This window comes from Protopterus annectens, chromosome 2.part1 (assembly GCF_019279795.1).
Source record: "Protopterus annectens isolate FY-2018-M chromosome 2.part1, PAN1.0, whole genome shotgun sequence".
NCBI classification, from domain to species: Eukaryota; Metazoa; Chordata; order Ceratodontiformes; family Protopteridae; genus Protopterus; species Protopterus annectens.
This window is the reverse complement of record NC_056729.1, coordinates 1090257489-1090285295: the sequence shown is the minus strand read 5'-3', so window position 1 is coordinate 1090285295 and position 27807 is coordinate 1090257489. Positions and strand designations below refer to the sequence as shown.

The 27807-nt window shown below is 39.2% G+C and overlaps 1 pseudogene; it reads left to right on the top strand.

Moving 5' to 3' along the window:
* Positions 1-388: 388 nt before the first annotated feature.
* LOC122794946 lies at positions 389-26367 on the top strand (annotated as a pseudogene).
* The last annotated feature ends 1440 nt before the right edge of the window (positions 26368-27807 follow it).

Below are 27807 nucleotides of genomic sequence, written 5' to 3'. Positions count from 1 at the left end.
AGGGTCTCTTGTAGCTTTACTGAGATTCCTTAACTTTAATACTGTAAAATTACAACACAATATAAATAGCCACATATCAGTATATGTACAACTATATGCAGCACATCTAAATACAGAAGAATTACAGCATACAAATTACTCACAAATGATGTGATTGCCACGGCCTGAGGAAAGAAGGTTGGAGCTGTACTCCATGAGAGCTAGAAGTAAAAAGGAGTTGGTTCCTGACTGAGTCACATCACTTCCTGGGAGTTGCTATAATGCTGTAAACAAGTTATTCTGTTATAAAATAAAAAGGCCACTAGATGGCAGCAATAGATCAATAAATGTTGAAACTATACAACTATAATATAAACTGCCTGAATATGCTATGGAGGGCAGAACAGGCATGTATGAGCATAGCATCCAGGAAGTATCCAGTGTCCTGGAGGCTGATGCCTGTGATACATCCATTATGTCCCCAATTGGTCTTTGGTAAGGACCTGTAGCTAATATTCTAAGGGCTAAATTAGTTTCCATTGGGATGGGTTCCCCTCAAGTGGCTCTGGTTCTGAGTTGAGGACAGCAGAGCTCACTGAGTTCTTGTAATGTGTCCCTCTCCACCCTGTAGTGCTGTACAATCTCTAGGTCATGTAGCACTTGGAAGGTTACCCTGTATCTGGATACTCTTCAACCTCTAGCATGTACAGATGTAGAATAGCTGCAACAGCCCCTAGCATTATCTCAGTTAAAATTTCCAAGTCTCTACTCCAACGGTATTAAAATATTGAGGGGAAATAAGAATTTAGGCTACATGGATACTTTATACATTTGTTGAATAGGTCCACTGCATGGGATTGGCTACTTAAGATGCAATTCACCTGCTTAGTCTGTAATTAGCATGATTTACAACATCTGCTTGAGTGCTCAGTAGTGGGGTATGTGCAGCTTTGCACAGCTCCATGCACCGTCGCATAAATAAGGTAAAACTAAGAAATATGTATAATTTTAATCTCAGTTTTCCTGATAGCACAAAAACATGGTACATTACACATGAAAATAAGCTTGTATATCCTATAGTCAAACCCAGGACCATCAACACTATAGCCCTCCACATACAGGTCCTGCCACAAGAATACTTACTTAGCAAGCCTTTTATTGCTTGATTTCCCGTCAGTGAGCTATGCAGAACATGCAAGCATTTAAGAAAAAAATGGAAGCTGACACTCCCCCTGATGTCATCACTCACTGCTGACATCCATCGGAAACATAAACTCTGTGTAGATCCCCACATGATTTGAGTATCCCTACAGGGTTACCATTTTTTTGTGATTCAATAAATCTGCTGATTTTGGGGCCTTATTTGCATAATGACCATGCTGACGTCCTGGATTCTACATGTTTAGTAGCCGTATAAGCAGGGCAACTGCACGGGAGCACAATGTTGTAAACACAAGGCAGAGTATTACTCTGCCGATATATATGTGATACACAACAGATTATGCTTACAGTACATTATAACAATCTGTTTCATCAATTGTACATATTGTAAAGGCCTGCATTATGTACATATTTATTATTTAGGTGGGGGGTGGGGACCAAAGGTGCATTTATGTCAGTGCTGTAAAAAATTCAATGACTGATGTTTAAGGATCCACGTAGTGTATTTGGGCCAAACTATGTATGCTGTTATCTGGTAAGGTCTATTCTGCCCAAATGTCTATATCTTTATTGCCTCTGTTTCCATGTAGACTCCTCAACACGTACATGGAGAATACAGTGCTGCATTTTAGGTTGTTGGATCACTCAGTCATGCCAGCTTGCTTCATTATCATAAATTTCAGCTACTTATGCTCAAATTTGCATTCCACAAAAGTTTCAATATATGCACATGAGTGGGCGTGATTGTGAGCCCCTACACGAAGTTGACTGAATCTAAAACGTGCTGCCCCCATGTGCGCATCTTGCCATGATGCGTACACAATAAAGATGGTTTATTGAATTCTCCCAAAAATGTTTACATTGAGAAGACATTTTATCTGGACTGCTGTTAATGCTTGCTGAATGCTTGAAGTTTAAGTGATTGCTATAATTTTTAATTATCAGAGCAGGACATACTACTGGCTGCTCTCACACTATCATCAGCTATTCTCCATGCATTCCTGTTTTGTTTTGGAATAGTGTCCAAGGGATATTTGTTGTAGCTTATACTTTCACCTGCATCACACATAAACTATTTGGACATGTCTGCAAGCACAGGCAAAACAGGATGCAGTTTGGATGTCCACATAACAAGCATAAAGTACTTTAAAAAGTAATTACATAGACAAATAAGCCCTAGTCTTAAAAGCTTTAGTGATGTAAATGTTGGGAAACATGTTTAATGCCATTTATTAAAATAAAGCTGCATTCTGAAATGTATTCAAACCCACTCCATCATCCATCTTACTCTCTACTACTCTGTGAGTAGCAACACCCTTTACAGCACTTCCATGAAGTGTGACAAGAATTCAATGCTTTTCAGCTTCTTCTGATTTCTTCTGTTTGCTGCTACGGCAACTGTCTTGTTTGTACTCAGTCTGATTTTATGTGCCTTCAGTTTTGCATTCTGTTCCTCTGTCCATTGCCGAAGTTCCTGTTCAAAGTCTGCTTGTAATGTCACATTATCTGCATACAGCAGCTTTTCTTAACTGTTCCTCCAACTTGTTTGCCATTATAGTTTATCATCAGTATGAACAGCAGTGGACTCAAAGCTTAACCTTGATGCACACCTACTCCCACTGAAAATCCCTGTGTGATTCTAAACACTGTCTGTACTTGTTTCATCGTATTCCTGTACATAGCCTGCCCTTATTCTACCAATGTCTACAAGATTTCAAAGCATCTAAATTCTGCCCAAATCAGCTTTCTTGGAACATTATCATATGCTTTCTCCAAGACTCAGAATGCCAGTTTGGACTATTTCTTCACCTGTAGCTTCTTTTCCACTATCTGTCTCACTGTAAACATCAGGTCAATTTCCTGCATCCTGGTCTGAATCTGAACTGCTCATCTCCCATCTTACTTTCTACATCTCTGTGTGTAGCAACACCCTTTACAGCACTTTCATTTAGTGTGACAGGAGTTTGATGCCTATATATGCTCACAGGTGTGAATATCCTCTTTGTTCTTGTACATTGGCATGCGAATGCTTATTCTCCAGTCATGTGGGATACACCTTTCTGACCCTTCTCCTATGAGTACCTATAGGTGCAACTTCTATCCTGTCTCACCACCTCATGTGGACCTGCCGCTTTCCCTGACTTTATTTCCTTTACTGCTGTCCTTACTTCTAGGGTGGGCTTCTCTTCTTTCATTGTAAGCTATGTGTAGGAAAGTACAGCTTCAGTGTTTTTTTTGTCATTTAGAATCTGTTGTGAGCACTTCCATCTGCCTTTGATGTGTTGTGGACTGGCGAGCTGATTGTTGCTGGCACCCCTTATAAAGGTTATCCGATGACTTGTTCTTCATGTTTCTGTCTTTGCCTTATAACCCGATAAAGTTTATTTATGCCATCTACTCAGTAAATTTCCAGAATCTGGAAGAGTGCCTATGATGACTCGTTATTTGTTATTGCAACTGCTCTCTTAGCCTCTTAATTATCCCACCTTTCCTTAGTGACAACTTGTATTTTCTTTTGAAAATATTTTCAAGCTGTCAACAGTCTGATAAGACCAACCTGCCATAACATATTTCAGTACCATTTTAGCTAATTTTTTTCAATTTGCTCGGAGATTGTCAACTGCTTTGCATATCAGATTGATTATGAGTGTAATGTATTGCATGATGGCTTGCACACATAAAATAATCTGTGCACTTATTTTACTCTATGTACCTGCATGGTGCTGCGGTAGCGTTGTCTCCTCTCAGCAAGATGTTGTCCCGTTCGATTCTTAGCGAGAGCGTCTTCTGTGTGGAGGCATGCGTGAATGGGCGTGCCTTCATTGAAGGTTGTGCGTTAGTGCTGGTAACTCGGCACGTAAAAATCCACTACCAAACATTAGCGGACCGGAGTTCCGCTGTGGCGACCCCTAACTGGGATAAGCCGAAAGACACAACAACAACAACAACAACAACAACAACAACTATAGTTAATAAAAACTATGTTTTCATTGATATGATGTTCTAACATATGTATAATTGAAAGATCCATGGTAAAGTCCCCCTCTATTCTTACTTTATTCCATGAGGCATTGTTCTATGATCTTTCTCAGTTTTACAGTGTCTTGCACTAACATTTTGAAAAGGATAATCCTCTTCCATTGATATTAATACTATGACATGTATTATTGTATTATCTTTTCTATTTTCTGCTTTGCTTGCTTAATGTCTTGGGTTATGGTTGAAATGGTCCTTGAACCAATTCACATACCTAGTTAACAAACATTAAACAAATAAATAATAAATAAATAATAATTTGCAAAGTTCACTGCCGGTTTGGAGCATCTGAGCCACTAGTTCCAATATTAATGGAACCTCTTATTGGTACATTACATCATGCCCTCAGTTTCCAGATCCATGCTTGCTGATAACTAGTTTTCAAAACTTCCTTTGCATTTCCATGCACTTTAAAGTTTGACATGCAGTATGATTGCCAAAGCCAGATAATAGCCCATGTGTGGATACATGCGGCTGCCATGTTGAGGAGATCTTTATTCTCCCAAAAGAAAGCTAGCAATAGTATGTGATCTGTCACCAGATTACACTTTCCCATCCCAGAGATATTTACTGAATTTCTTAACTTCAAGAAGTAAAGCTTGTTTCCTTCTCAGTGTGTGAATATTTCTTTTTCCGCGGGAGAATGAGATTATAATGAGTAATCACTCAGGCATTTCACACTAGTAGTTCTAGCATATCGAAGAGAACATAATATGCCAGAACTTCATTTCATGCATGCACCATTTTAAAGCATTCTGCTCCTGCCCTTTACACTGCCAGGGTACATGCTTTTTCAAGAACCTTTACAAATGTGTCAATATTTGTGATTTGGTAAGATACAAGCTTCCCATAAGACACAAACTTCCCATAATATTCAATCCAGAAAACTTTCTAACTTGTTCATAACATGGGAGGTGGACTACTTAACTTTCATAGACATGGTCAATAGAAAAATAGATGCTATACATATCCAGCACATGCCCCATATACCTTTTTTGTGACTTCCCAAATTCACATTCACCTCAGGATACAATAAAGTCTGTGCAGGCTACATATAGAGCCTACATGGAATGTATCCATGTACATGGCCATGATCTTCCCTCGGCAGTGTGCCATGCATATTAATGATGCATCTCACCTAAAGGAAGTTTCACGGTGCAGAACCTCACAGAATAACATGAATAATGAATCTGTCTAAGACTGACAACACACTCACATTCCTATCCATCCATTAACCTGATGGAAAGTAGTTTAATCAATATTTCTGGAGCTGTGTATGCAATAATTTCACTAGTATGGATGTCTTATTTTTTTTCTTTTTATGTGAATGTTTGCCCGATGCTCTGCGTAGTTCGCTATGCTTAACTCTGCACACCCATGCATCAGACATGCACCAAACATCTAAAAATATACCCCAGGGATTACCTCAGTGTCACTGCTCGACAGAGGCACAGCAAAATAATGGGTATAGTTCCCCATACTAAAGGAGTGGCGTAAGCCACAAAACTATGGGCTAGGCTTGTAAATGCCCTCGGGCAGATAGCCTAGTATGAACCTATGAACCTATGAACCTATGAAAAATAGAAACTGGATGCTTTCAATTATTTTATCTGCACAATGTTGGGCACTGCATAAACCCATGCAGCAAAGCTGTGCTACGCTTACAGTAGCACCTTTGCGTTACATGTGAAAATACATGAGTTCTCTTCACTCTTCTTGTGGCAAGATAGTATGACTGATGACCTATAGTGTAGTAGGTCCTGGGCAATGATAACTTTGATATATACGGCTGTAAAACTGTGTTAGGTCACTGAAACATCCATTCAATTATTGCTGTATTTAGAAAAGTGCATTGATAAGCATCACTTAAACATGTTTTTTCCATGTTTCACTATGCCAAGCGACACGGCGCATTTTTGAAAGTTTCAGTATGATGGTCAATGGTGGGAAAGCATGCTATTTAAAGGGCAATTGGCTGGAATTACTCGGAGCCTAATCTTGAGTGTGGGTATGGCAGTCATGGGGGAAGGAGTGCACATTCGGGCACAGAGTTGGGATGTTCAGGAGTCTAAGGTTTTTATTGGACTCCTGGTACAGCACCATAGCTGCTGCAGGAGAACTATGCTGGCTCAGAATGCAAGTCAGAATCCTGGGATAGTTTGGCCAGAAATCTGCCCAGTGTGACTGGTATCTTCCATACTGGGGAGCAGTATCATTACCATTTTGATAATCTCCCATGAAGGAAGAGGGATACTTTAGATCAGTGACCCAAGAGGCACAAACAGGGAACACCCCACAGATATGTAAGTATGTTTTCTAGTAATTTATAAATTTACAAGCTGAATCTGTGCAAAACTGGTAAGCATAATGGTTTCCTTCTTACCACAACTGCAAAACAGAGGGCTTGCAACATGCAGTTCCATGCAAAGTGTTTGGGTGGGATGAGACAAGCACGTGGTATGTAAGAAATCAATAAAGTACTAAATGAGTGAATAAGTTAATAATAAAACAAAAGTACAGATAGTGCAGTCTTAACAGTCATGTATGAAATACTTGGGACATCATAGACTTTCATTAACGTGGCAGTGCATAGCTTAACTGTAAAAGCAAGTAAAGTAAGTAAGCATGCAGTACTGTGTAGCAGACCTTTCCAACATTATTTAATGTTACTGAATACCCAGATTAAGAGTCAATGCTGTGGTCTGCTCATTGTCAGAAATATGCTGTAGATTGCAGTCAATAACTGATTAGGCTAACATGTATGTTAACAGAAATTCTAGGCAGCTAACCATGTGTGTAAATGCAAGATTTGAAACAACATGAATGAGTGAATAAATTAATAATAAAACAAAAGTACATATAGTGCAGTCTTAACAGTCATGTATGAAATACTTGGGACATCATAGACTTTCATTAACATGGCAGTGCATAGCTTAACTGTAAAAGCAAGTAAAGTAAGTAAGCCTGCAATACCGTGTAGCATACCTTTCCGAAATTACTTAATGTTACTGAATACCCAGATTAAGAGTTAATGCTGTGGTCTGCTCATTGTCAGAAATATGCTGTAGATTGCAGTCAATAACTGATTAGGCTAACATGTATGTTAACAGAAGTCCTAGGCAGCTATCCATGTGTGTAAATGCAAGATTTGAAACAACATGAATCAATAAAGTGTAAAAGATGACAGTGTTGTGATAATTTTGAATGTAAAGTAAAATGTTCAGTATTACTGTAATCACTGCTTGTGGGTTCTAATCCCACATTAGCCAACTGAAAAATTGTGCTGTTTTCAATACTGTTTTAGCATTTCATCAATAAAAAATAACCAGGCTTGCATGTGAAGTGCACACCCATATGCTTGTGCCTTGAATGTCCAGCTGTCAAGTGTAATCAGTGTACATGGACATACCTCTCAACTCCTACAATTTTTGCAGAATGTACTGAATATTGCCCATATGTGTGGTCTCTTTGGTATGTAATCTTGTTTTACTGGCCAGCCTCTGGCAAACTGGTGAGGATCCGAATCTGTTATCCGAACAACTTGCTACTATTTTAAGAGCACACTATGTAGGAATATTCTCTATTGTGCCTTTGTTCCACCATTATATTTGGCTTGGGTTAGAATGTCTTGTGCTAAGACGTTAAGTGGTATGTACGTGGAACATCATGTATCCAATATAAGCAATACTGAATGTTTGCTGGATGCAATATGATTTGAACTATACTGTGTATGTCTAAGGAACAGGGTAGTGTTTCAAATATTAAATGTCATAGCAGTCAGTAGTGTTATAAGGAAAATCTAACATATATAAAAATAATTATTTGTAGTGTGTTTTGTTATAGTATCTGTGAAGTTAAGAATGTCCTCCTTTTTTCTGTCACCTCACTCCTTCTCTTTTTAGTTATTTAATCATTTGCTATTATCATTTTATTTGGTATTACCTCTTATGCTGTCCTTATGTATAATGTAATATTGCTTTTTTGTTAAATATTGCTGTGTTCCTCATATTATTTTCAATTCTTCCATTACTTATTATTGTTTTCTTTTATCTTATTCATTACATTTGTTTGGGTTACTGTTCCTTTATGTTTCTCTTATTTAACACAGTGCAACAAGGTAGGCCAGTTCCTGGCGATCTACCTACCTTGGCTCTCCAGGCTGAGGTACCGGGGCCCAGCACATCTGGGCCACAGCCTGGTGGCACCCCCTGCTGCTGCTCCTGCACTACCTGCATCTTCAGGTAGTTCTACCCCACAGGCTGGGCGTGTGCCCCCATCTGGGAGTGGAAGCAGAGGGGATTCCTATGTCACCCATGTACAACTGCCAGGAATGGTGTGTAGGCTTGTGCAGCAGGCTGTGGGAACATTCATTTACCAGATGGAGAGCATGCTGTCCATCCTGGTGTGGCAGGCTGGCCGCAGGTGCTGGAGTTAGCCACTGTGTCCACAGGAGCAGTGAGGGTGCAGTGCTGACAGTCCCATGGGTGAGGACATGAGTCACACCACTACCCTGTCTGATGCCCATGGGGCTTGGATCCCCCCACCCCTTCCAAGATGTTCACTCCCCTCTTGTGTCTCTCACCACCCCCGTGTGCTGTCTTGTCTGTCTGCAAATTCTTCCTCACCTTCCCAGCTTACCTTCCCCGCACATACCTATGTCTCTTCCCCAACATTCCACTTTCTCCTTAACAAAACAAATAAATAAATAAATAAACAAATGGACACCTATCCTGAGAAAAAAAAAATACCGTCCCATACAATGCACTTATGTTGTTGTCACCCCTCTCTCAGGGGGGTGACAGTCCAATTTCCGCTAAAAATCTTTGCAAGTTCACAGTTGTTATTGTTGAAGAAATGGTAGCTATGGTTCTTTCATGCACCCTTCCTGTACATTCTTACCTGCCTTTCATTATGTTTCTCTACCTGCTTGCATCCAATTTCACTACTTTCCTATCTTCCCAATTTTCTTTTCTTTAAAGAAAATTAGCATGATGCTGCGTTAGACACAGCATCATTAAGCTAAATGGCAGTGTATTATTACATGTATGTAAATGCATAATAACCACATTCCAGATGTTCACCTATACCCTATTTCAGTCCCAGTGCTATCTGATTTGAACAATAGTGCATTAACCTGCCAAGCCACAGAGCCAGTTAATTAGCACACCTGTTGTAAGCAAAATATAGTGACTGTCATTTTCTCCTCATTGTGTGTCTGTGCAATACTGTGCATGATACCACATTGCTCAGCAAATCCGCTAAAAGATTAATGCAATAATATGAATTTAACTGGGGATCTGGCAGAGAAATCCATCACTATAAAGTCATGCACATAGTAATTGATGTAAGTAAGGTATGTAGCAGCAGTTCATTCTGCCATTATCTGTACGTGTAAAAACACACCTGCTATATGAAGGACTCTGTAGCTCAATTTGTGAAATGCTTTGAAAACATTTATTTTTTGGTTCACATGGTCCTGGGTTCAAACACAGCTGTGTCTAGCATTTAAAATACATGTATGTGTACATCAGCATTATAAATTGTAATAGGTGATGACACAGTCATATATATTTATCCACCCAATACAGTACAGATGGAATGTCTGCTTCTAAATAATGGAGGTCAAAGTCCTACAGATAGAAACATATTTAAAATATTGCTATTGCAACTCTATAAATTGCCTAGAATGCCAGGTTATGCATTAGCATGAATTCCCAGAGGAATTGGAAGTATATAATTCAAATGTGGCCCAGTAATTCCAGACTACAGTCCTCAATGCTTTGCCAGTGATATCCCATACAACCACAGGTGTAAAAAAAAGTAAGAGGCATATATGGAAGTTGTGCTAGGAGCAAGGGTTGCCAGCACACACATTCTAGATGACTACCATGACATTATACATGACTTGGGAGTTGTATGAGTAGTTGTCATTATGGTTAAAGTACCACCTACCTTGTTCTAGGACACCAAGCATGTTGTCTTTTACTTTGTTAATGATAACTGTGGATAACATATTTACCTTGAACACATACCTTCATTTTAAGTGGGATGAGTTACCTCAATCTGACTCTGGCTGTTAATCAAGGCTGCCACAGGTCCCACAGTTACTCCTGCCATGTGTCCCAGAGTTACTCTTCTGTGTTGTCATCCTGCAAAGTCTTCACCTTTTCTGTCTTTACCTATTGCCAGCAGCAGGAGCATCAACTTCACCCTGTAGCATACATACCTGTATGTAAAAAGTAGCTGCTACAAACATTCTCTCTGTGCTGTCATTGTATCTTTACCACACTAATTTTCACCTCAACATATAAGAAAGGGGATGGAATCTACATTGGTGCCTTATATGTTGTTGAATAGTTGCATGGCATTGGCTAATTATACTGCAAATCAGCTGTGTAGGCTGCATTTAGCATTTCTGAAGCACAGATTGGTTTAGATGCAATCAACTGCTAATGGGAACCATCATAAAAAGGCAAGTTTGTAACTAGGCAAACCAATGTGGATGAGAGTTGCTTCTTATGTCTAACTGGTTGACACATTTCTTGTAGAGCAGAATCTTTCAAGAGAGGAGTATTGTACTCCATCAGGTATGTAACCATTTTGTTTCCTACATGATGCATGTGTTTGAATATACTTAGGAAGAATGTGGATTACATCAGTAAGCCTTTGTTAGAACTGTACTCTTTGCATTGATCTCCAGCCCTGTTAGACATAGAAAGGATGTGGAGCACACCAACTGTATAATGCTGTGTGATAACTAGGTACACAGGTCTCCTGAGTACTTCCTTTAATAGGAATTGTAAAAGTACACCGCTGTTTTGTTGGCACTATTGTTTATTTTTATTTTGGGGGGGTGTATTTCCTGCTATGGAGCACACTACAATGAACTGGTATGTTGAGTATGTGAACATGTGTGAGTATCTGTCATGGCACAAACAGGAATATATCACGGTTGCTACTGTCCTAGTTGTGTCCACACCCTTTTTATTTTTGGCCCATAAGATGTGTAATCAAGGGGTGAATACTGAGAGCCTTCCTTTACTGCTGTATCTTTACATAGTTTACTCGTGTATATGTGATCCTTATATGTGTTCTCATTTGGGCGGCTGTGGTGGTGCAACGGTTAGCATTGCTGCCTCACAGCAAGAGGTTCTCCGGTTCAATCCTTGGCTGGGGTGCCTTCTGTGCGGAGTATTCATGTCCTCCCTGTGGTTGTGTGGGTTTCCTCCAGGTGCTCCTGTTTCCTCCCACATCCCAAAAACATTCTGTAGGTGGATTGGACACTCTAAATTAGCCGTGTGTGTGTTTGTGTGTGTGTGTGTGTGTGTGTGTGTGTGTGTGTGTGTGCATTCTGTGGAAGGTTGGGCACCGGGCTGGCAACTTGACACTGTAAAACTCCACTGCCAATCATGATCAGACAGGTGATCTGCTGTGGTGACCCCTAACCAGGAAAAAGAAGAAGAAGATATGTGTTCTCATTTCTTTGTATTTCACCGAACATTATGCATGCATGTTGCAGGTCACCATTTTCTAAGGAGGAAAACAACCTCATCATTGAGGTGTTGTGACAACATTATCAAGTCATGCTATCCCAAAGGAGAGCAAATAGGTCAGAACGTGCAGCCCTGTGGGATGAACTGGTACACAACATCAATGTCATGGGTCATCAAAATCTTATAGCTACGAGCTAATGCGACACACTACCACAGACATAATCCATGTGGCAAGGAGGTAGGCAGCTGATGTGGCAAGGGATCATCAGGTCACTGGTGGTGGGCCTGCAACAAAACCTCCTCTCACAGCCACAGAGGAATTCCTGGCAAATTTTGCTACACAAAACAGCCACAGAGAAATTCCTAGCAAACCTTGCTACACAGGACAGCTCCCAGACATCCATCAGCCAATATGTTGTGGATGTGGGTGCCACCCATTCCTTTCAAGAAAAGCTTCCAGGTATGATTAGTTAGATCATCAGTAGAATACTGTTGCATTCATCCTGTCAAGGTGTATATGGATTTACATGGGTGTCAGGCATTTTTTGGGGAAGGGAGTACATTAGCTGCAGTTTTAAGCTCATGTAGAGATTGTCACCCATATACCTTTTAACATTGCAGTTACTGTAGATATGAGATTATTAGATGTATTACCCCCTGTTATACTATAACATTGCTATTGCCTCTCCCTCAACTTTTTTCAGGAACGTCAGCAATTGAAAGAAGCCATGCTGCTGCTGGTGGTAAGTAAAATATTGTTATGTCAAAAATGTAGATATATTTCAATATATTAGTTAAAGTGTCATCCCAGACCTGCTGGCTGGCATGATGTACTGTCTGCATAATTGTCAGCTGTACAGATATAGTCTGAATGTCCACAGTTTAGACTCAAACTTCTGCTTTGTAGGTATGACCACAGAGATTGACTTGAAAACTATTGTCAGGACATTAATGATTGCCATAACTGTCAACTATGCAGATCTTTGCAGAAAGTCCACAGTGTATATCATTTATTTATTTATTTTTGCATAAGATTGTTGTTTTCTGACTAATTATTTCCAAATCATTACAGACTGGGGTTAGAAAATAATGTCCACATGTCCTACTCTCTGAGGTTGGGAGGTATAAAAGTCAGTAATAGTGACAGCAGTGTACACACCTTAACATATATTGCACTATAGTAGTGCAGAGCATAGTAGTGCAGGTATTAATGTATTGCTTTTCCTTTTTATCACAGGTGACCATGGAAGTTGGTCTTTGTCCCCTACACCACCTGATGTCAGTATCTCTTCAGACACTGATGATGATGGTGGCCAAATTGAGGCACAGCTTGGGGTTGCAGAGGTTGAATCAGACACAGAGCTTACATGCCTCAGCCACTCTCATTATCACCATACACAGACAGTATTCCTATGCATACCATGGCCCCTGACACCACAGATATTGGACAGTTGAAGGGTGAGCACACAGAACAGGGAAGTGTGGCTACTGTGGCTTCAATGACTGTTGACACTGGCCATAGCCATACTGTTGGCGAAGTTCTACACAGCTGGATTGAAAGGGGTGCTGGTAGAAGGCCTGCTGTACTTCTACCACCTGTTGCAGGTGTCTCATCATGTGTCACTCAGTGTATGTTTAGGACCATCATGGAGGCAAAGGCACATTCAGGAAGGAACTCCCAATGAATGTTCAGAGTTATGGATGCAGCACTGTCTGACATCAGTGACTGCCTCCACCATGTTGCTGATACCCTGGATTGGTTGACTGACACAGTGAAAAGGGGATAGGTCTGACCTATCTGTCATGGAATGCACATTGTCTGTGATGGTACTTCTCATATTGAGGGCACCTACAGACACACACAATTCCGTGGTCCATCTTACCTGCTTCCCTTGTTTACTCACACACATACACTTTCCAGCTTAATGGGTCAGCCTAGGCCTCCTGCACCCTCCCACAGCACCCTGTGCAAGTGATGATAATGGTGTCACATCCCTATCATATTTCTCATGGATGCAGGGACATAAAGCTATGTGTCTAATGCACAGGGTGACTATCTACATTGGTATGAATTCCTTTCATCCATTGATGCTGTTGACATGCTACTTGTACTGGTCATTAACAGATATTGTATTTGCACATTTATACTGTGGATAGCATAATCATTTGTCTGTGTTAAAATGGATGCTGTTGTAAGGGCTGTGGAGTCACATAATGAAATGTGTTTCATGGAAATATCTAAGTTTCTCTTTCAGGATTGTGTACTACACACCTATGGGTACACATCTACAATCAACACATCAATGTCAGAGAACAGGATTGTATGTCAGCATAGAAGACAAATGTCATCAGAGTGGTAAAACAGTATAATGTTCAGTTTTGCATGTATTTTCCCTTGGGTTCTGAGGTTCATAGGATGTGACTAGGGTAGTGACCTGATGGTGATTAAGAGCATTGCTGTTGCATCACAATATAATGTACAATGTCAGGTGACATAGATGTCTAAGGTTTATCTAGCAAGGTTCAGAGTGGAAGTGATTCATGTTAGATAACATTTTCACTGTCACTTCATGCAGCCTGCCCTTCAACAGGGTAATTAAAGTGCTCTACTTGACATGGATGTGAGGCCTACTGCAGAAGAGTGTCAACCTTTGAGAGATGTGCCTGTCCCTCCAGCATATCCTGTGTATGTCATGCTGTACATTTAGGTTCCTTGAACACATAACTGTAGTTCCCCATTAGGTCACACAACTTCCATTTGCTGTCTTGTTGCTTGAAATGCATTGTAGTCTTGTAAGGCCAAAATAATTACTGCAAACTTAAACAAGTTTTCTGTGACTGCAAAGACATCCGCATCTTCACTGCAAAGAGTGCCTATAGAGAGTGTGTTTTATGCTGTGAACATCCAGGGTTTACCAGCATGACCCTTACTTTGCCGGAGTTGTACCCTGTCAAATCTGTAAGTCTGCTCTTGTGACCATGCCTAATAACAGGATTATGGTTCAGGTAAGTGCCATATGCCTGGCAAAGTAGCATGTTATCCCATGCTATCAAGTACTGTTATTTTTTTTTTTATTAATGTCCAGTTTGATGATTAGGGAAGTCCACTGGGCCCAGACAGCCCATTTTCAGTGGAGGCCCGGGAGAAAAGCTCCACAATATAAAATACAAGTACAGTACAATTGCAAAATACTAATACAAATACAAAGGAGAATTTACAATGGTAATAAAGAATATAAAACAGAAATATCATGTAGTAAACAGTTATAATTTTGAGAACATGTTTTACCTTAGAATGACACCATAAACTTAATAATGTCTTAAATCTACGCATCTGTCAGGACCCTATGTAACCATGGCCTGTTGTGATGTATACCCAATCAATACTCTATTGCTAATGACATTAGCATTATCTGTTGAAGAGAAGTGGACAGCATTCCATAGTCTGCTGTAAAATGCTCTGACTAACATCAACACACACATCAAGTTAGCTGCAGTGAGACTAGAACCCCAGCCTAGCTAAGTTTACAGACTACAGAACACAGTATTTATTGCACATGCCACTGCTCAACCCCGACATTAACATGATTTTATGTAATGGTACAGTAGATGATATCATCAGGCCTTGTGGAGGACAAGAGTTTGGAGGCCTGCATTAACTGCAAGGCCCAAAATGGTGCAAAACCATGCCATTGTGGGAGTCACACTTATACTATTCTTTATGGAGAGACACACACTGACTCCAGTGAGAATAGAACCCCTAATAATCTAAATTCACAGACTACAAATCCCAGTACTTATCACATGTGCCATGCCTCAAGTAAAACATTAACATGACTTTAGGTAATATTATAGTAGATGACATTGGCAAGCCTTCTGGAGGACAAGAGTTTGGAGACCTGCAAGGCCCAAAGCAGTACAAACCCATGCCAGTCTGGAAGACAGTGTGGGATTCACATTTGTTCTTTAGGGAGATGCGCACACACACACACACACACACACACACACACACACACACACACACACACACACACACACACACACACACACACACCTACCTAGAGGGCTGGAGTGACATTAGAACCCCTTTCTATCTAGGTTTACAAACCATAGAACACAGTACTTAAGGGACACACCATGGCTCAAGTCTGCTTTATAAATGACTGCAGGTGAACTAACTGTAGAAGACCTAAACAAGCCCTGTGATGAACAGTTTGGGAAGCCTGCAGAGTCACATTTCTTCTTACTGTCATCTGAGGTTACTAGTCTAACAGCCACCTAGAGGGCTGGAGTGACATTAGAACCCCTATCTATCTAGGTTTACAAACCATAGAACACAGTACTTAAGGCACACACCATGGCTCAAGTCTGCTTTATAAATGACTGCAGGTGAACTAATCATAGAAGACCTAACCAAGCCCTGTGATGAACAGCTTGGGAAGCCTGCAGAGTCACATTGCTTCTTACTGTCATCTGAGTTTAGTAGTCTAGCAGCCAGATAATTGTTTAGTAGCCTAGCTATGTGACAACAGTACCCATATTGAGCATATGTTTCTGTTTGCATTTGGATGGGCAAGCCTGTGGCCACAATCAATTTACCACACAATATTATACATTACACAACTTGTTCAGTTGTTGATGTATGTGTGGTAGAATCCTGCAGACACATGGGGCTGTAGTTAATGTGGGTGCTGTTGCTGGTGTAGATACAGATGGCTTCACAATATATGTACATATTTTTATACTGTGTCATACATTTTCAAGGTTTCCACATAATTTTTAAGGGAGACATGCTGTCCAAAATATTCCACTGTACAGATGTTTTCAGCAAATCCATATGTTTGACTCATATTTATGTGTGTTTCATACTAAATTGTGGTTTGCTTTCAAATGTGGCATCATTTAGACATGAAGTGAGAGAAGACTGCCACAAATCTGAACTTCAGACTTTACAATATTCCTCCAAATGCAACACACGTTATACTATGCACGTCCACATTTTGTAAGTGCATTATTTAAAGTAGAGCCCTTACTTTTGGCCCTTTGTCTAACATTATCTGTTTGTATATAATATATATACATATATATATATATATATATATATATATATATATATATATATATATATATATATAATATGTATGTATATGTGTGTGTATTATGTGTATATGTGTATCTACACACACACACACACACACACACACACACACACACACACACACACACACACACAATATATATATGCGTGTGTGTGTGTGTGTGTGTGTGTCTATATGAGCATGTGCGTTGGCATTTTTGGACCTGTTTATGGGTTGTTAAGCAGGGCGCAATTGAGAGGTGCATTTCTTACATCAGAGACTTACTATTACATAACTTAAGACTATAGCCTACTCCTAGCTGTACTCCAGGCCGGGATTTTGTTTGTTTCAGTCTGACCTCTGTCCCTATTTCTGCACTGCTGTGCTTCACGCAAAATGGCTAAGGCTTATTAAATAAGTTGTAGACATGTGGAGCATCCTGCAAATGTGGAATTAACATAAGAAAGATGGTAGTAATAGCACAGCACACACAGTCACAATCTATAAAACACAACTTATTATTAGTTCACATCTTCTTACCTCCAGATTTGAACCCTAAAGACCATCGCACAAGGTGACTGTCTTAGTTTTTTGAGTCATAGAAACAGTTTAACAGAAAGGGGATCATTCATTACACAATCACCTGCATAAAAATGTACATTGCTATTCCTCAATTACCTAACACATACAATATAAGATCAAATTCTGCATTATTGACCTGGGACTGTGTGGTATACTAACTGTGGCAAATGCACATACATTGCAGATGAGTTACTGTTATGGCAGTTACAAGGGAACACTGCTGTTTTGAGGAGGGGGGAATAAACCACATGTTCTGTTGGGATACACAATAGTTTATCATTTAAACTCACTTTTTAACATCTCTCCTGAATGATGTAAAATTAATCTGTTGCAGTAGAACTGCATGAATATTCCATGCACAAGGCTTACTGATTACTAGTGGAGGTATCTGTGGTCCCATGTGGATGTAATTTCTGTCCAAATACCCCAGTATAGTTACCTGCATAATCCGACCAGCCCTGCAAGTGCAAAGGCTCTAAATCTGTAATTCGAATTTAAAAAAGAGAAGAGCCAGCACACAGTGTGGTGTACACATTTAATGTAGCTTAATCAAGTGTAAAAATCCATAAGCAGAGGGAACACAAAAAAAACCCTGCTACCAAACCCAAACCGTTTTCGGCTGTAATAGCCTTCTTCAGTGAGGAAAACATAACATGCAACAAGATAAGCTCATTTAATACCATCAATATTTAGAATGCAGGTTCCCACTGGTTAACTAAAGTTGTTCATTCAAACCTGAAGGAAAAAGACCTCCCAATTTAATAATCCATTTTCTTTCCTTAACATTTAAAAATAGTATGTCAGCCAGACTTGTCCCTGCAATTTGGGCAAATTGCAGTACGGACTGGGTAATATACCTGGCCACCTGTTCTCGTTCCTTGTTTTACGTGGGACAGACCTCTAGACCATTTAGGTTCAGAATCAGTGAACATATAAGTGACATCAAGAATAAGAGACCATCCAATGCTCTGTTCAAACATGTTTGCAAACATAGTACTGCAAATTTCAGGTTCACTATTATTGACTGTATTTTAGGCAATCGCAGGGACAAGTCTGACTGGCATACTATTTATTTATTTTTATTTTATTTATTTTATTTTACATTTGTTAATGTATTTTAAATATTATTTAGTTATTTTAAATGTTAAGGAAAGCAAATGGATTATTAAATTGGGAGGTCTTTTACCTCCAGGTTTGAATGAACAACTTTAGTTAACCAATGGGAGCCTGCATTCTAATTATTGATGGTATTAAATGAGCTTATCTTATTGCATGTGTATGTTTTCTTCACTGAAGAAGGCTATTACAGCCGAAACCGGTTTGGGTTTGGTAGCAGGGTTTTTTGTGTTCCCTGTACCTATGGATTTTTACACTTGATTAAGTTACATTAAATGTGTAAATCACACTGTGTGCTGGCTCTTACCTGCATAATGTACCAGGTGCATAGCTACAATGACATATCATAATAATCCACTATAATACTGTGTAGGTTATGGACTTACCTTGCAAATGCAGCAGTTGACACAACTGTAGTTCAGGGCTAATTTTGTCTGATGCAAGCAATTTTAATATATGTATGGGAGCAGGAGAAAGCTATTAGTCCCTAGGTCCCTAGGTTGTCAGTGAATGTACTATGTGTTGTCTCTTAGCCAAAGCCATGGCATACAGAGCATGCCTACATCTGCATACAGGGAACATTAGCAGGGGGTTCCTCCTCCAAATCCTCTTGTGACTGTGGTTGTGGTGACATAGGCACTTTTGGGGGGCTGTGTATCCCTTCCCTCTATTGATCTTGCTACAGCTGTTTCTGCAGGATCAGATTGTGTAGCATAGTGCTTACTGTGAATATCTGTGTGGAATTTGTGTGGAGAATACTGCAAAGCTACACCAGAAATATTAAAGCACTGGAACCATGACTTCAGAAGCCCAAACGTATGGTCTAGGAATTTTCCAGTTTGTGTGCGTGCATCATTACGGCGTTCTTCCTTGGGAGTGTGTGCATTTCTGATGGGTGTCATCATCCATGGTTCCAGGAAGTAGCCAACATACCCAAGTAAATGACCCCATGAGATATCTCTCTTAGTAAACATCTGGTACAGCTGTGATGTGTGCCAGATATGGTAGTCATGATAATTGACAGGTTTGCCAGCACACACATTCATGATAATCCCCTGGGCATTGCACACAACTTGGCAGTTGATGAAGTGGTATCCCTTGCTGTTAATGTAGATTCTACCCTGCTCACCAGGTGGTGCCTTAATGTGTACATGAGTACCATCTATAGCAACCACTACTTCAGGGTAGTGTGCTACATGGTAGAACTGTTACATATTGCTGGCTCTCACCTCAGGGGAAAGGGAAAATATATGTCCTCTCTGACATGCGAGAGCAGACCATCTAGGAATTGGTGGAGTATCTTGGATGCTGATACCTGTGACAACCCTATCATGTCTCCTGTTGGTCTTTGAAAGGTACCTGCTGCTAGTATCCTAAGAGCTACATGTACCTTAGTTTCAACTGGGCTGGGTTCCCTTCTGTTAGCTCTGGCTCTGAGTAGAGGGTGACAGAGCTCACTGAGTTATTGTAATATGCCCATGTCCACCCTGTAGTGCTCTTCAATCTCCGCTCATGTAGCTCCTGGAAGGTTACCCTGGGCCTGAAGTTCTCCTTCTTGGCCTAGGCCTATTGTCAGCAGCACCAGCAGCACTGACTTCAGCATCTAGCATATGCAGATGTAGAATAGCTTCAGCAGCTCCTAGCATTTTCTCAGCTAAGATTTCCAAGTCTCTACTCTAATGGTTCAGAGTATTGAGGGAAAATCAGAATGTAGGGTGTATGCATACTTTATACAGTTCTGGAGTAGGTCCACCATGTGAGATTAGCTAATTATGATGCTGTTCACCTGCTTAGGATATAATTGACATGATTTAAAGGTCCTACTGTAGTGTGCGATGCTGCATTGTGTGCAACATCACTCAGCATAGCTATGTAAATCTGTATATTAATTGAATACATCCAGTTTCCATTTATAGCTGTCTAGCTCATGACAAAGCACGGGTGGTCTGATCACGCAAACAAGCTATGTCCAAACCATTTGTGGCAAACCACATGCCATGCAAACTTGCGCATTAAACAAAAGAAAACCCTCCTAAAACTGACATGACCCATCCCCTTGATGTCATCTACATCTACTGGGAATATAAACACAGTGTAGGAGCCTACACGAAGTGGATATCCTTACACTGTTGCTCCCTTTAGTGATTCAACACATCCATGGTATTTACCCCTCATTTGCATATTATTTCTGCTGGCAGCCTAGAAACTACATGCTTCATAGCCATGTAAGCTAGTTAACAGCATGAAAGCACAACTGTGCAGACCTGAGGCAAGGTCTTGCAATACTTTTGTCCAGAGTACATTATACTGTTCTTTTGCATATATATTTTTTAATTATGTTAAGCATGTTTGTGCCATGTGGCACCTAGTGCAAACATGCAAGAATAAAAAAAAAAACAGTATTAATTTGACATGATTCCTGCTGTTTTCAGACATCCACAGTGTATGAATCGAACATTTATTTGTGGGATCTTAACTCTTCAGGAGGACTATGTCCAGTTTGTAGACATTTTCATCCCCTTCTTTCCATGTACACACTTGTAAGGGGAAACTAACATGGACACAGAGTCTACATGCATTTTGGGTTGTTGGATCGCTCCACCTGGTTAATTTGCATAACATTCAGCTACCTAAGCCAAAATTTGCATTGTACTAAAAGGTTCTGTAGTTGCACATACATGTGCAGCATTGCCACATCTACATGGAGTTTATTGAATCTAAAATTGTTCGCATGGTGGCTCATGGAAAACAAGTTCATGTAAGCTTTCTTGAATTTGCACTTCAGACTTTAATGTTTAACTCATACTTTTTTAGTCTCTTAGGACTTTCTACAAATTCAAGTTTTGTTTTTCCTGTGACTAGCAAGTCATGCACATAAAGCAACACCTACAAATCCTTTATTAAACTTTGCATAATTCTTTCTGAAATGGAAGGTGTGGAACTGACATTAAATGATTGTTTGTTATAGACAAAAATCTTAATGCATATTAATGGTTGAGTATGGCTTAGATTCATCATCTGTCAACAGTTGCTGATATGCAGATAATAATTCTTCAAAGACACAAATTCAAGACTAATCATAGTCATAATCTCTCATATTCTTGACAACAAATATGTCTTTGTGTCTGCAGATTGATTCAGTGTTACCATATAACTTCTACACAAGTCAGTAAAAGTGTTCTATCATTGGAACCATTGGTACAGCTCATTCTCTCGCTCTGAATGCTTTACTGGACTAATTATATTAACATTGTCTTTTTATTTAAGCTTGTCTCTTCCCTTCATTGTGAGTGGCAAAAGACAATTCAATTCTCACAATGCTTTGTAGGAACCTTTGAGTTCACTACTTTGCTTGCTTGCTTTAATACCACAGTGTGTCAAACTCCATTGAAATACAGTGGCATGCATTTCAAACATTTCCTTAAGTGACTTGTTGTTGTTGTTTTTGTTGTGTCTTTCGGCTTTAAGTGACTATGACTTATTTATTGCACTGTGACTCATTAGTTCTAAAGAAAGTTTATTTAGCGGTTTTCTCCCCCAAAGAATTGGATGTTCTCCCATTCCAAAAGGTAATAATAAATGTTTCTTCTGTTCTCATAATACAATGTACTTATAATTTGGCCCAATACCAACTTATGAAATATGTCTTCTTGGCACTCTGTAGCATTTTGTCCTACAGCCATACTGTGCAATTAGTTTTAAACTGGAAGATGGCCTTTTCTTCCATTTTTATTCATGCAGTGACCCTGCTTAGGTCATTCCAAGTCTGCAAATTTCAACTATCTTTCTATTGTATCTCAAGTGCGATTCTTTGCACTTTGTAGTAAGTCTCCATATTGGTCTTTTCACTAGAATCTTAGGAAATCTCTGTCTGCCATGAACCTTTTTTACCATGTACAGTTCAGTTATTTAAGTTTGTAACCAGTTAATAACCCTATTTTTCTCTTTACATGTAACACTGTTTTCTCCTTTAATTTTATATTCCCTGGAACAGCAAGTCTCCTATGTATGTATGTCTATTTTCTTGACATTCAAGGACTGGTTTTCCACATAATTGCTATGCTAAGGCTGGCTTACCGTCTTCTGGTAATGCTAGTGAATGATAATATTTTCAGATCATGTACTGCCTTTGGTTAAATGATATTATACCTAGTAAGTTCTGATTGCATTTTTACCTGGTGACTACTTCATTTGGTATCTTGCAATTGGTTATTCACATGTCCAGTTGATTTCCTAATACTGCACCATTGCCCCTTGTGTTTCTCTGTCTAGCTTCAGCATTTTGCTGTTTTTTTCCCATTTACCTCAGAGACCTACAGAATAAACATTGTATTCTAATACAAGCAAGTACTGTAGCTTTGCATTATTGCCTCTGACCAGCCTAGTTCATTTTCTTTGAGCTGAGAATTCTATGGTTTGTAACTGTGCAAACATTCAGCTCCAGTAATTATTCCTTTTCTACCCTTTTGTGCAGAGTCTGCATGCCCTTCCTGTGTTTGCTGGGATTTTCTCCAGGTGATCCAGTTTCATTCCACATTCCAAAGACATGCAGTAAATGGATTGGACATCTAACCTGAGCATACATGTGTGCACGTATACTGGTTAGAGCTCCCTAACCACCTCAACTATCTCCAACTAACAACCGCTCATAAATTAATATTCTACCCTGAAAAATGCCCTGCTTTATCCAACATCCTTCCCCCTTACATCTCTAGCCGATCATTATATCAGAACACCAAAACCTAATCTCCATTCACAGACCAAAACATTCTGCTGGCCAGCTACTACTATCCTACTCTCTTGGCAAAAAATGGAACTCTCTGCCTCCTTCACTTAGGACTATACCTAACAGGGAATTTTTCAAGACCCAACTCCACTCATACCTATCATCCAAATGGAAATGTTCTTGCTTTCACCCTACATAAACTACCCTCTCTCATATCTGCTCTCTGATTTCATTTCTAACTCCCAAAATGTCTAAGCTACCTCTCAGTTGACTGTACAAAGGAAAACATTGCACAAAAAAAAAAAAAAAAAAATTCTAGATCATTTTTAGAACATTTTTTCTTTAGAATCTTTTAGATTGCTTTTAGGACATTTTTAGAACTTTAAATCATTATTTTAGTTTGTTGCACTGTTCTTACTATGTATAATTAATACGAGACACTTCTATTGTACTTCTATTATATTTTTATCTTTCATTTGTAACCTTGATTGTACTGCCTTTGGAGCTTTTCTTCCCGGGCCTCCACTGAAAATGGGTACCTCGTGGCCCAGTGGACTTCCCCGGTAATCAAACTGAAATAAATAAATAAATAAATATGCGATATGGATGAAGAACTGCAGCATGGCTAGCCACTTGTTGGTACATTGTCACGGTGAACTGACACCCCAACCCCATGTGCAAAAATGGTTATAGATGGATGGATGGATCTTTCATAACTTTGGCTAATGACCCATAATATACAGACATATTTTTAACTATTTATTCCTCATAACCAGTAAAGGCTTTTTACGCACAACTTCAGCTGTCAAGACCTGGCAGAAAATCTTTGTTCAAGCAAATATATGATTTGTTTATAGCATCTTACAGTAGCAACCGTAGTCTGTGAAGATCAAAGCTGACTGACAGAGTTATATTGCTATTTAATAGCTCTCTGTTCGAGAATGTCAAGCACAGTCAGAATTCCTTGTTACAACATGTTGGTTTTAAGAATTGATACAAACTTTCCAAAGCAACTAGTTTTCACTTCTGTCTATAAATTGAAACAGGTATGGTTTGTTTGAGCATGTATACAGGGATAAACATTTCTTGATATGCATATTGCTCATAGTCTGAAAACTTGTTTATTCACATTTCTGTTCCCACTTCTGTACATTATATACCCTTTTGTGACATTTCAAGGAGTGGATTTCATGCATATATACTGAAGGTCAGTGTCAGTCCAGTGAGATACCAGTAGAAAGGTCATCACCAAACAAATCTAAATATTCCTGACAGTGTTCATCTAAATCCAGCATAGAAATTTTGTGTTTGTAATATAGAATCAAAACAGTAGTTTATTGCAGAGACTAGACTGTCAGGCATTAGATTTGATCAAGTTTTAAACCAATGCATTTTTACAAAGCTGCTTATCTTCAGTGACACTGCAGTTTCGCTTGAATTGAATGCACTTACTTATTTTATTTATTTATTTATTTTACATTTGGGTTACAACAACAGTGGAGCCTTCAATAATCTTCTCATTGTATTGTTCATAATTCACTTTATATAGAGTAGCACATGAGGCATCGCCGGCCCTCGCCGCGCTCCCCCCTCCTGGGTTAAACTGCGTACCTGTACTAGTTTGAAAAGAAGCTTCATCTGTGGGATCCTATTATAACTGATGTCATAAGGACAGTCGTTACTTTTAGGTAGGACTGCACTGGTTAACAGAACTGGAAAGGTAAGGTTCTGTAAGAGCTACTGAATGCTTATTGCTACTGCTGTCTTGACTCTTCTTGCAGTGGTGCAGTGGGTTTTAGCTACTGGAAGCATTCTGTACAAGATGCCTCAAAGTTCATGCAGTGTGTGCAAAGGGAACATGGTGATATTTTTCACAGTACAGCTCGGAGGCTGCTATTTCACTTACTTGGTGGAGCCACATTCATTTGGGACTGTTGTAAAAGAAAACAAATAAAAACTTGACTTTTACTATGCTTTTGCCAGTGAACTAACTGTAAGAGTAATTGCCAACCATGGGGTTAAAGAAGATGATGATATTCTAATGGCAGTAAGCCAAAGGACATAATGGGGGACTGACTGTCAATTATTACTCAAGCAGTGATAGAAAATCTGCAATATTTAATGCTCCACAACATTAGTAATGGGAAAAAATGAATGAATACAAGATGGAATTTTTAAATATAGCTACAGCACTTCTTTTAGAGGTTGATATCTGACTTTGTTTGGCAATGATTCTGGGGAAACAATGGCCAGCATGGAAAAAGCAAAGGAGTGTGACTGAGTCCGCTCAGAACTATTTCATATTTACAGGAAGTGCAATCTCCTGTTTCCACATCTGGCTTTTGGCATCTTGTCACCCACACATAGAATAGAAATAGAAAGAGTTAAAAGATAACTATAGAGGACAGTTTCCTCGAAAAATATCAGAAAAGGACATTGTTAATTCCTGGCTCATAGAGCAAACTGTAAGGAAAGCAGAACTTGAACTTCCAAGTGACATTGACAGAAAATGTCCATGCTGTTGTGGGCCTCCCAATGAAACATGGGCCTACTGCTTTCTGGCAGCTGTTGTACCTCATGAAACATTCTGATGTCATAAAATCAGTGGGGAAAGAGCTGGACAAAGTTATTAAAGAAAGTGGAGAAGAGGTGAAGTCAGGAGCCTCATTGCTCAACCTAATAAGGGAAATGCAACAGAGTACCCCTCAATGCTAGCCAGTGCAGTGAATGAGACCCTTTGCATGGCAACTGTGTTTGTCCTCACCAGATCTGTGATGGTAACCATGAGTTTAAAGATGGCTGATGGAAGTGAGTATGACATCTGCAATGGTGACAGAGTATATCTAGTCCCTCATCTAGCAGTACATATAAACTCAGATCTGCACCCTTAGCTTTGTGTTCAAATACAACAGATTCTGAGCTCTGATAGAACAAAAAAAAAAACAGAAGTAAGACAGAAGTATTTTAACCTGCCCTGGAGAGCAGGGACCTCAGTGAGTCCTGGGAGATTTTTTTTGCAATCAGTGAGCTAAAGCAGTTCATAATTTTTATGTTAACTTACTTTGAATTCAAACTAGTGAATCGTGATGCTGAAATTCCTCCAATTGATGTCAGCCACTGAGGATTTGGCTCCATGCAGATAATACATGATGTGCAGTTTGTGTACCAGCAATGTTTTTTAGCATGCCAAAAATGAATAAAAGAATAGCTGAATGAATGAATGAATAAAATAATGGGAGGAAGGCTACATTCCTGAATACTAATATGCTACTACATGTGAGAAACATACAACCTGTAACACCTTTTCTGAAGTATTTCTTATTATTGAGGTCAGATGGATGCAAGGCGATATATTTTTTCCAGTGACAATCCTGCCTGCATTATTATTTCAATGGATTTGCAGGATAAATAAGAGATTTGAGTGAGCCTTTCTGCAAAATGTATTACATTCCTCAGTGATATGATCGCTTACATCACTGAACATGTAATCCTGATAACAGCAGCCTTTTTGTGAAATCTGAAGATTCTTCTTATATGTATTCATATTTGTACATTCATCTATATTTGCAGCTTAACGATACAAAAGCCCAGAACATTCCATGGTATGTTTATTGTTGATATAAGTATTCTATGGCTAAAGGAGTAAATCTACAAAAATTTGAGGTTGTCCCTGTCCATATCTTTCAAATGTCAGAGTTTCACAGAATGTCCAGGTTTTTGTCTTATATTGTCTATATATTTCTCATAACATGTGTAGTTTTCTGGCAAATCATTAAGAATTGAAGTCAGTAAATAATGACATATATCTGAATTTCAGACAGGTTTGCAAGAACAATATTTAAAAGCTGTCCCTAATTTTGGGGCTATAACCCCCCCCCCCCCACATTATTTTTGGCTTTGTCCAGCTTTCTTGTGTTTGGAGGTTAAGAGGATCCTATCTTTTGTTCAATTTCTATGCTTTAGCAAGTACTGTCAGTACACAATGATAAAATGACAAGTGAAAAACATTCAGTATCACTTTTGTCACTTTGTTCAGTTAACACAGGCAAATATTCTTTTACCTTCCGTATTTCTGTTCTTCCACTTTGCTTAACAAGTCTTTTTCTTCTTCTTCTTTTTTGCTGCACATCCTAGGAAGCGTGAGCACTCATGACAATCATCACATTTAAACAGTCAGAGCCACTTCTGAAGATCTAAGCACTTTTTGTGAGGTTTATTCAACAGGAAGCTGAAATAATTTGAAATGAATTAGAGCTGTGAAGGGTTAACTGCAGTCAAACTGAATGAACTGTCTTAGACCTATATAAAAGATTCAGTCTAAATTACAGAAAAATCTATGTGTTACACCTTGCAGAAATTCACTGTTGTATTTGTTATTTTGTTATTAAGCATAACTTGAATTATTAATTCAGTGGCTGAGAAAAGAATAGGATAAGAGCAGCGTGGCGAATCAAAGGGGTCAACCTAACATTTGTTTTATTTAATGTCGTTGTCAGCAGTGAAACTGCTCTTTTGATAGATGTCAGGCCAGCCTGTGGACAACTGTAGGTTGAATGAGGTATTCACTTCCTCAATGGCTATCTCAGTAGTGATGGAAACTATCACATTAATTGCAGGTAAAGATGAAAGGAACAAT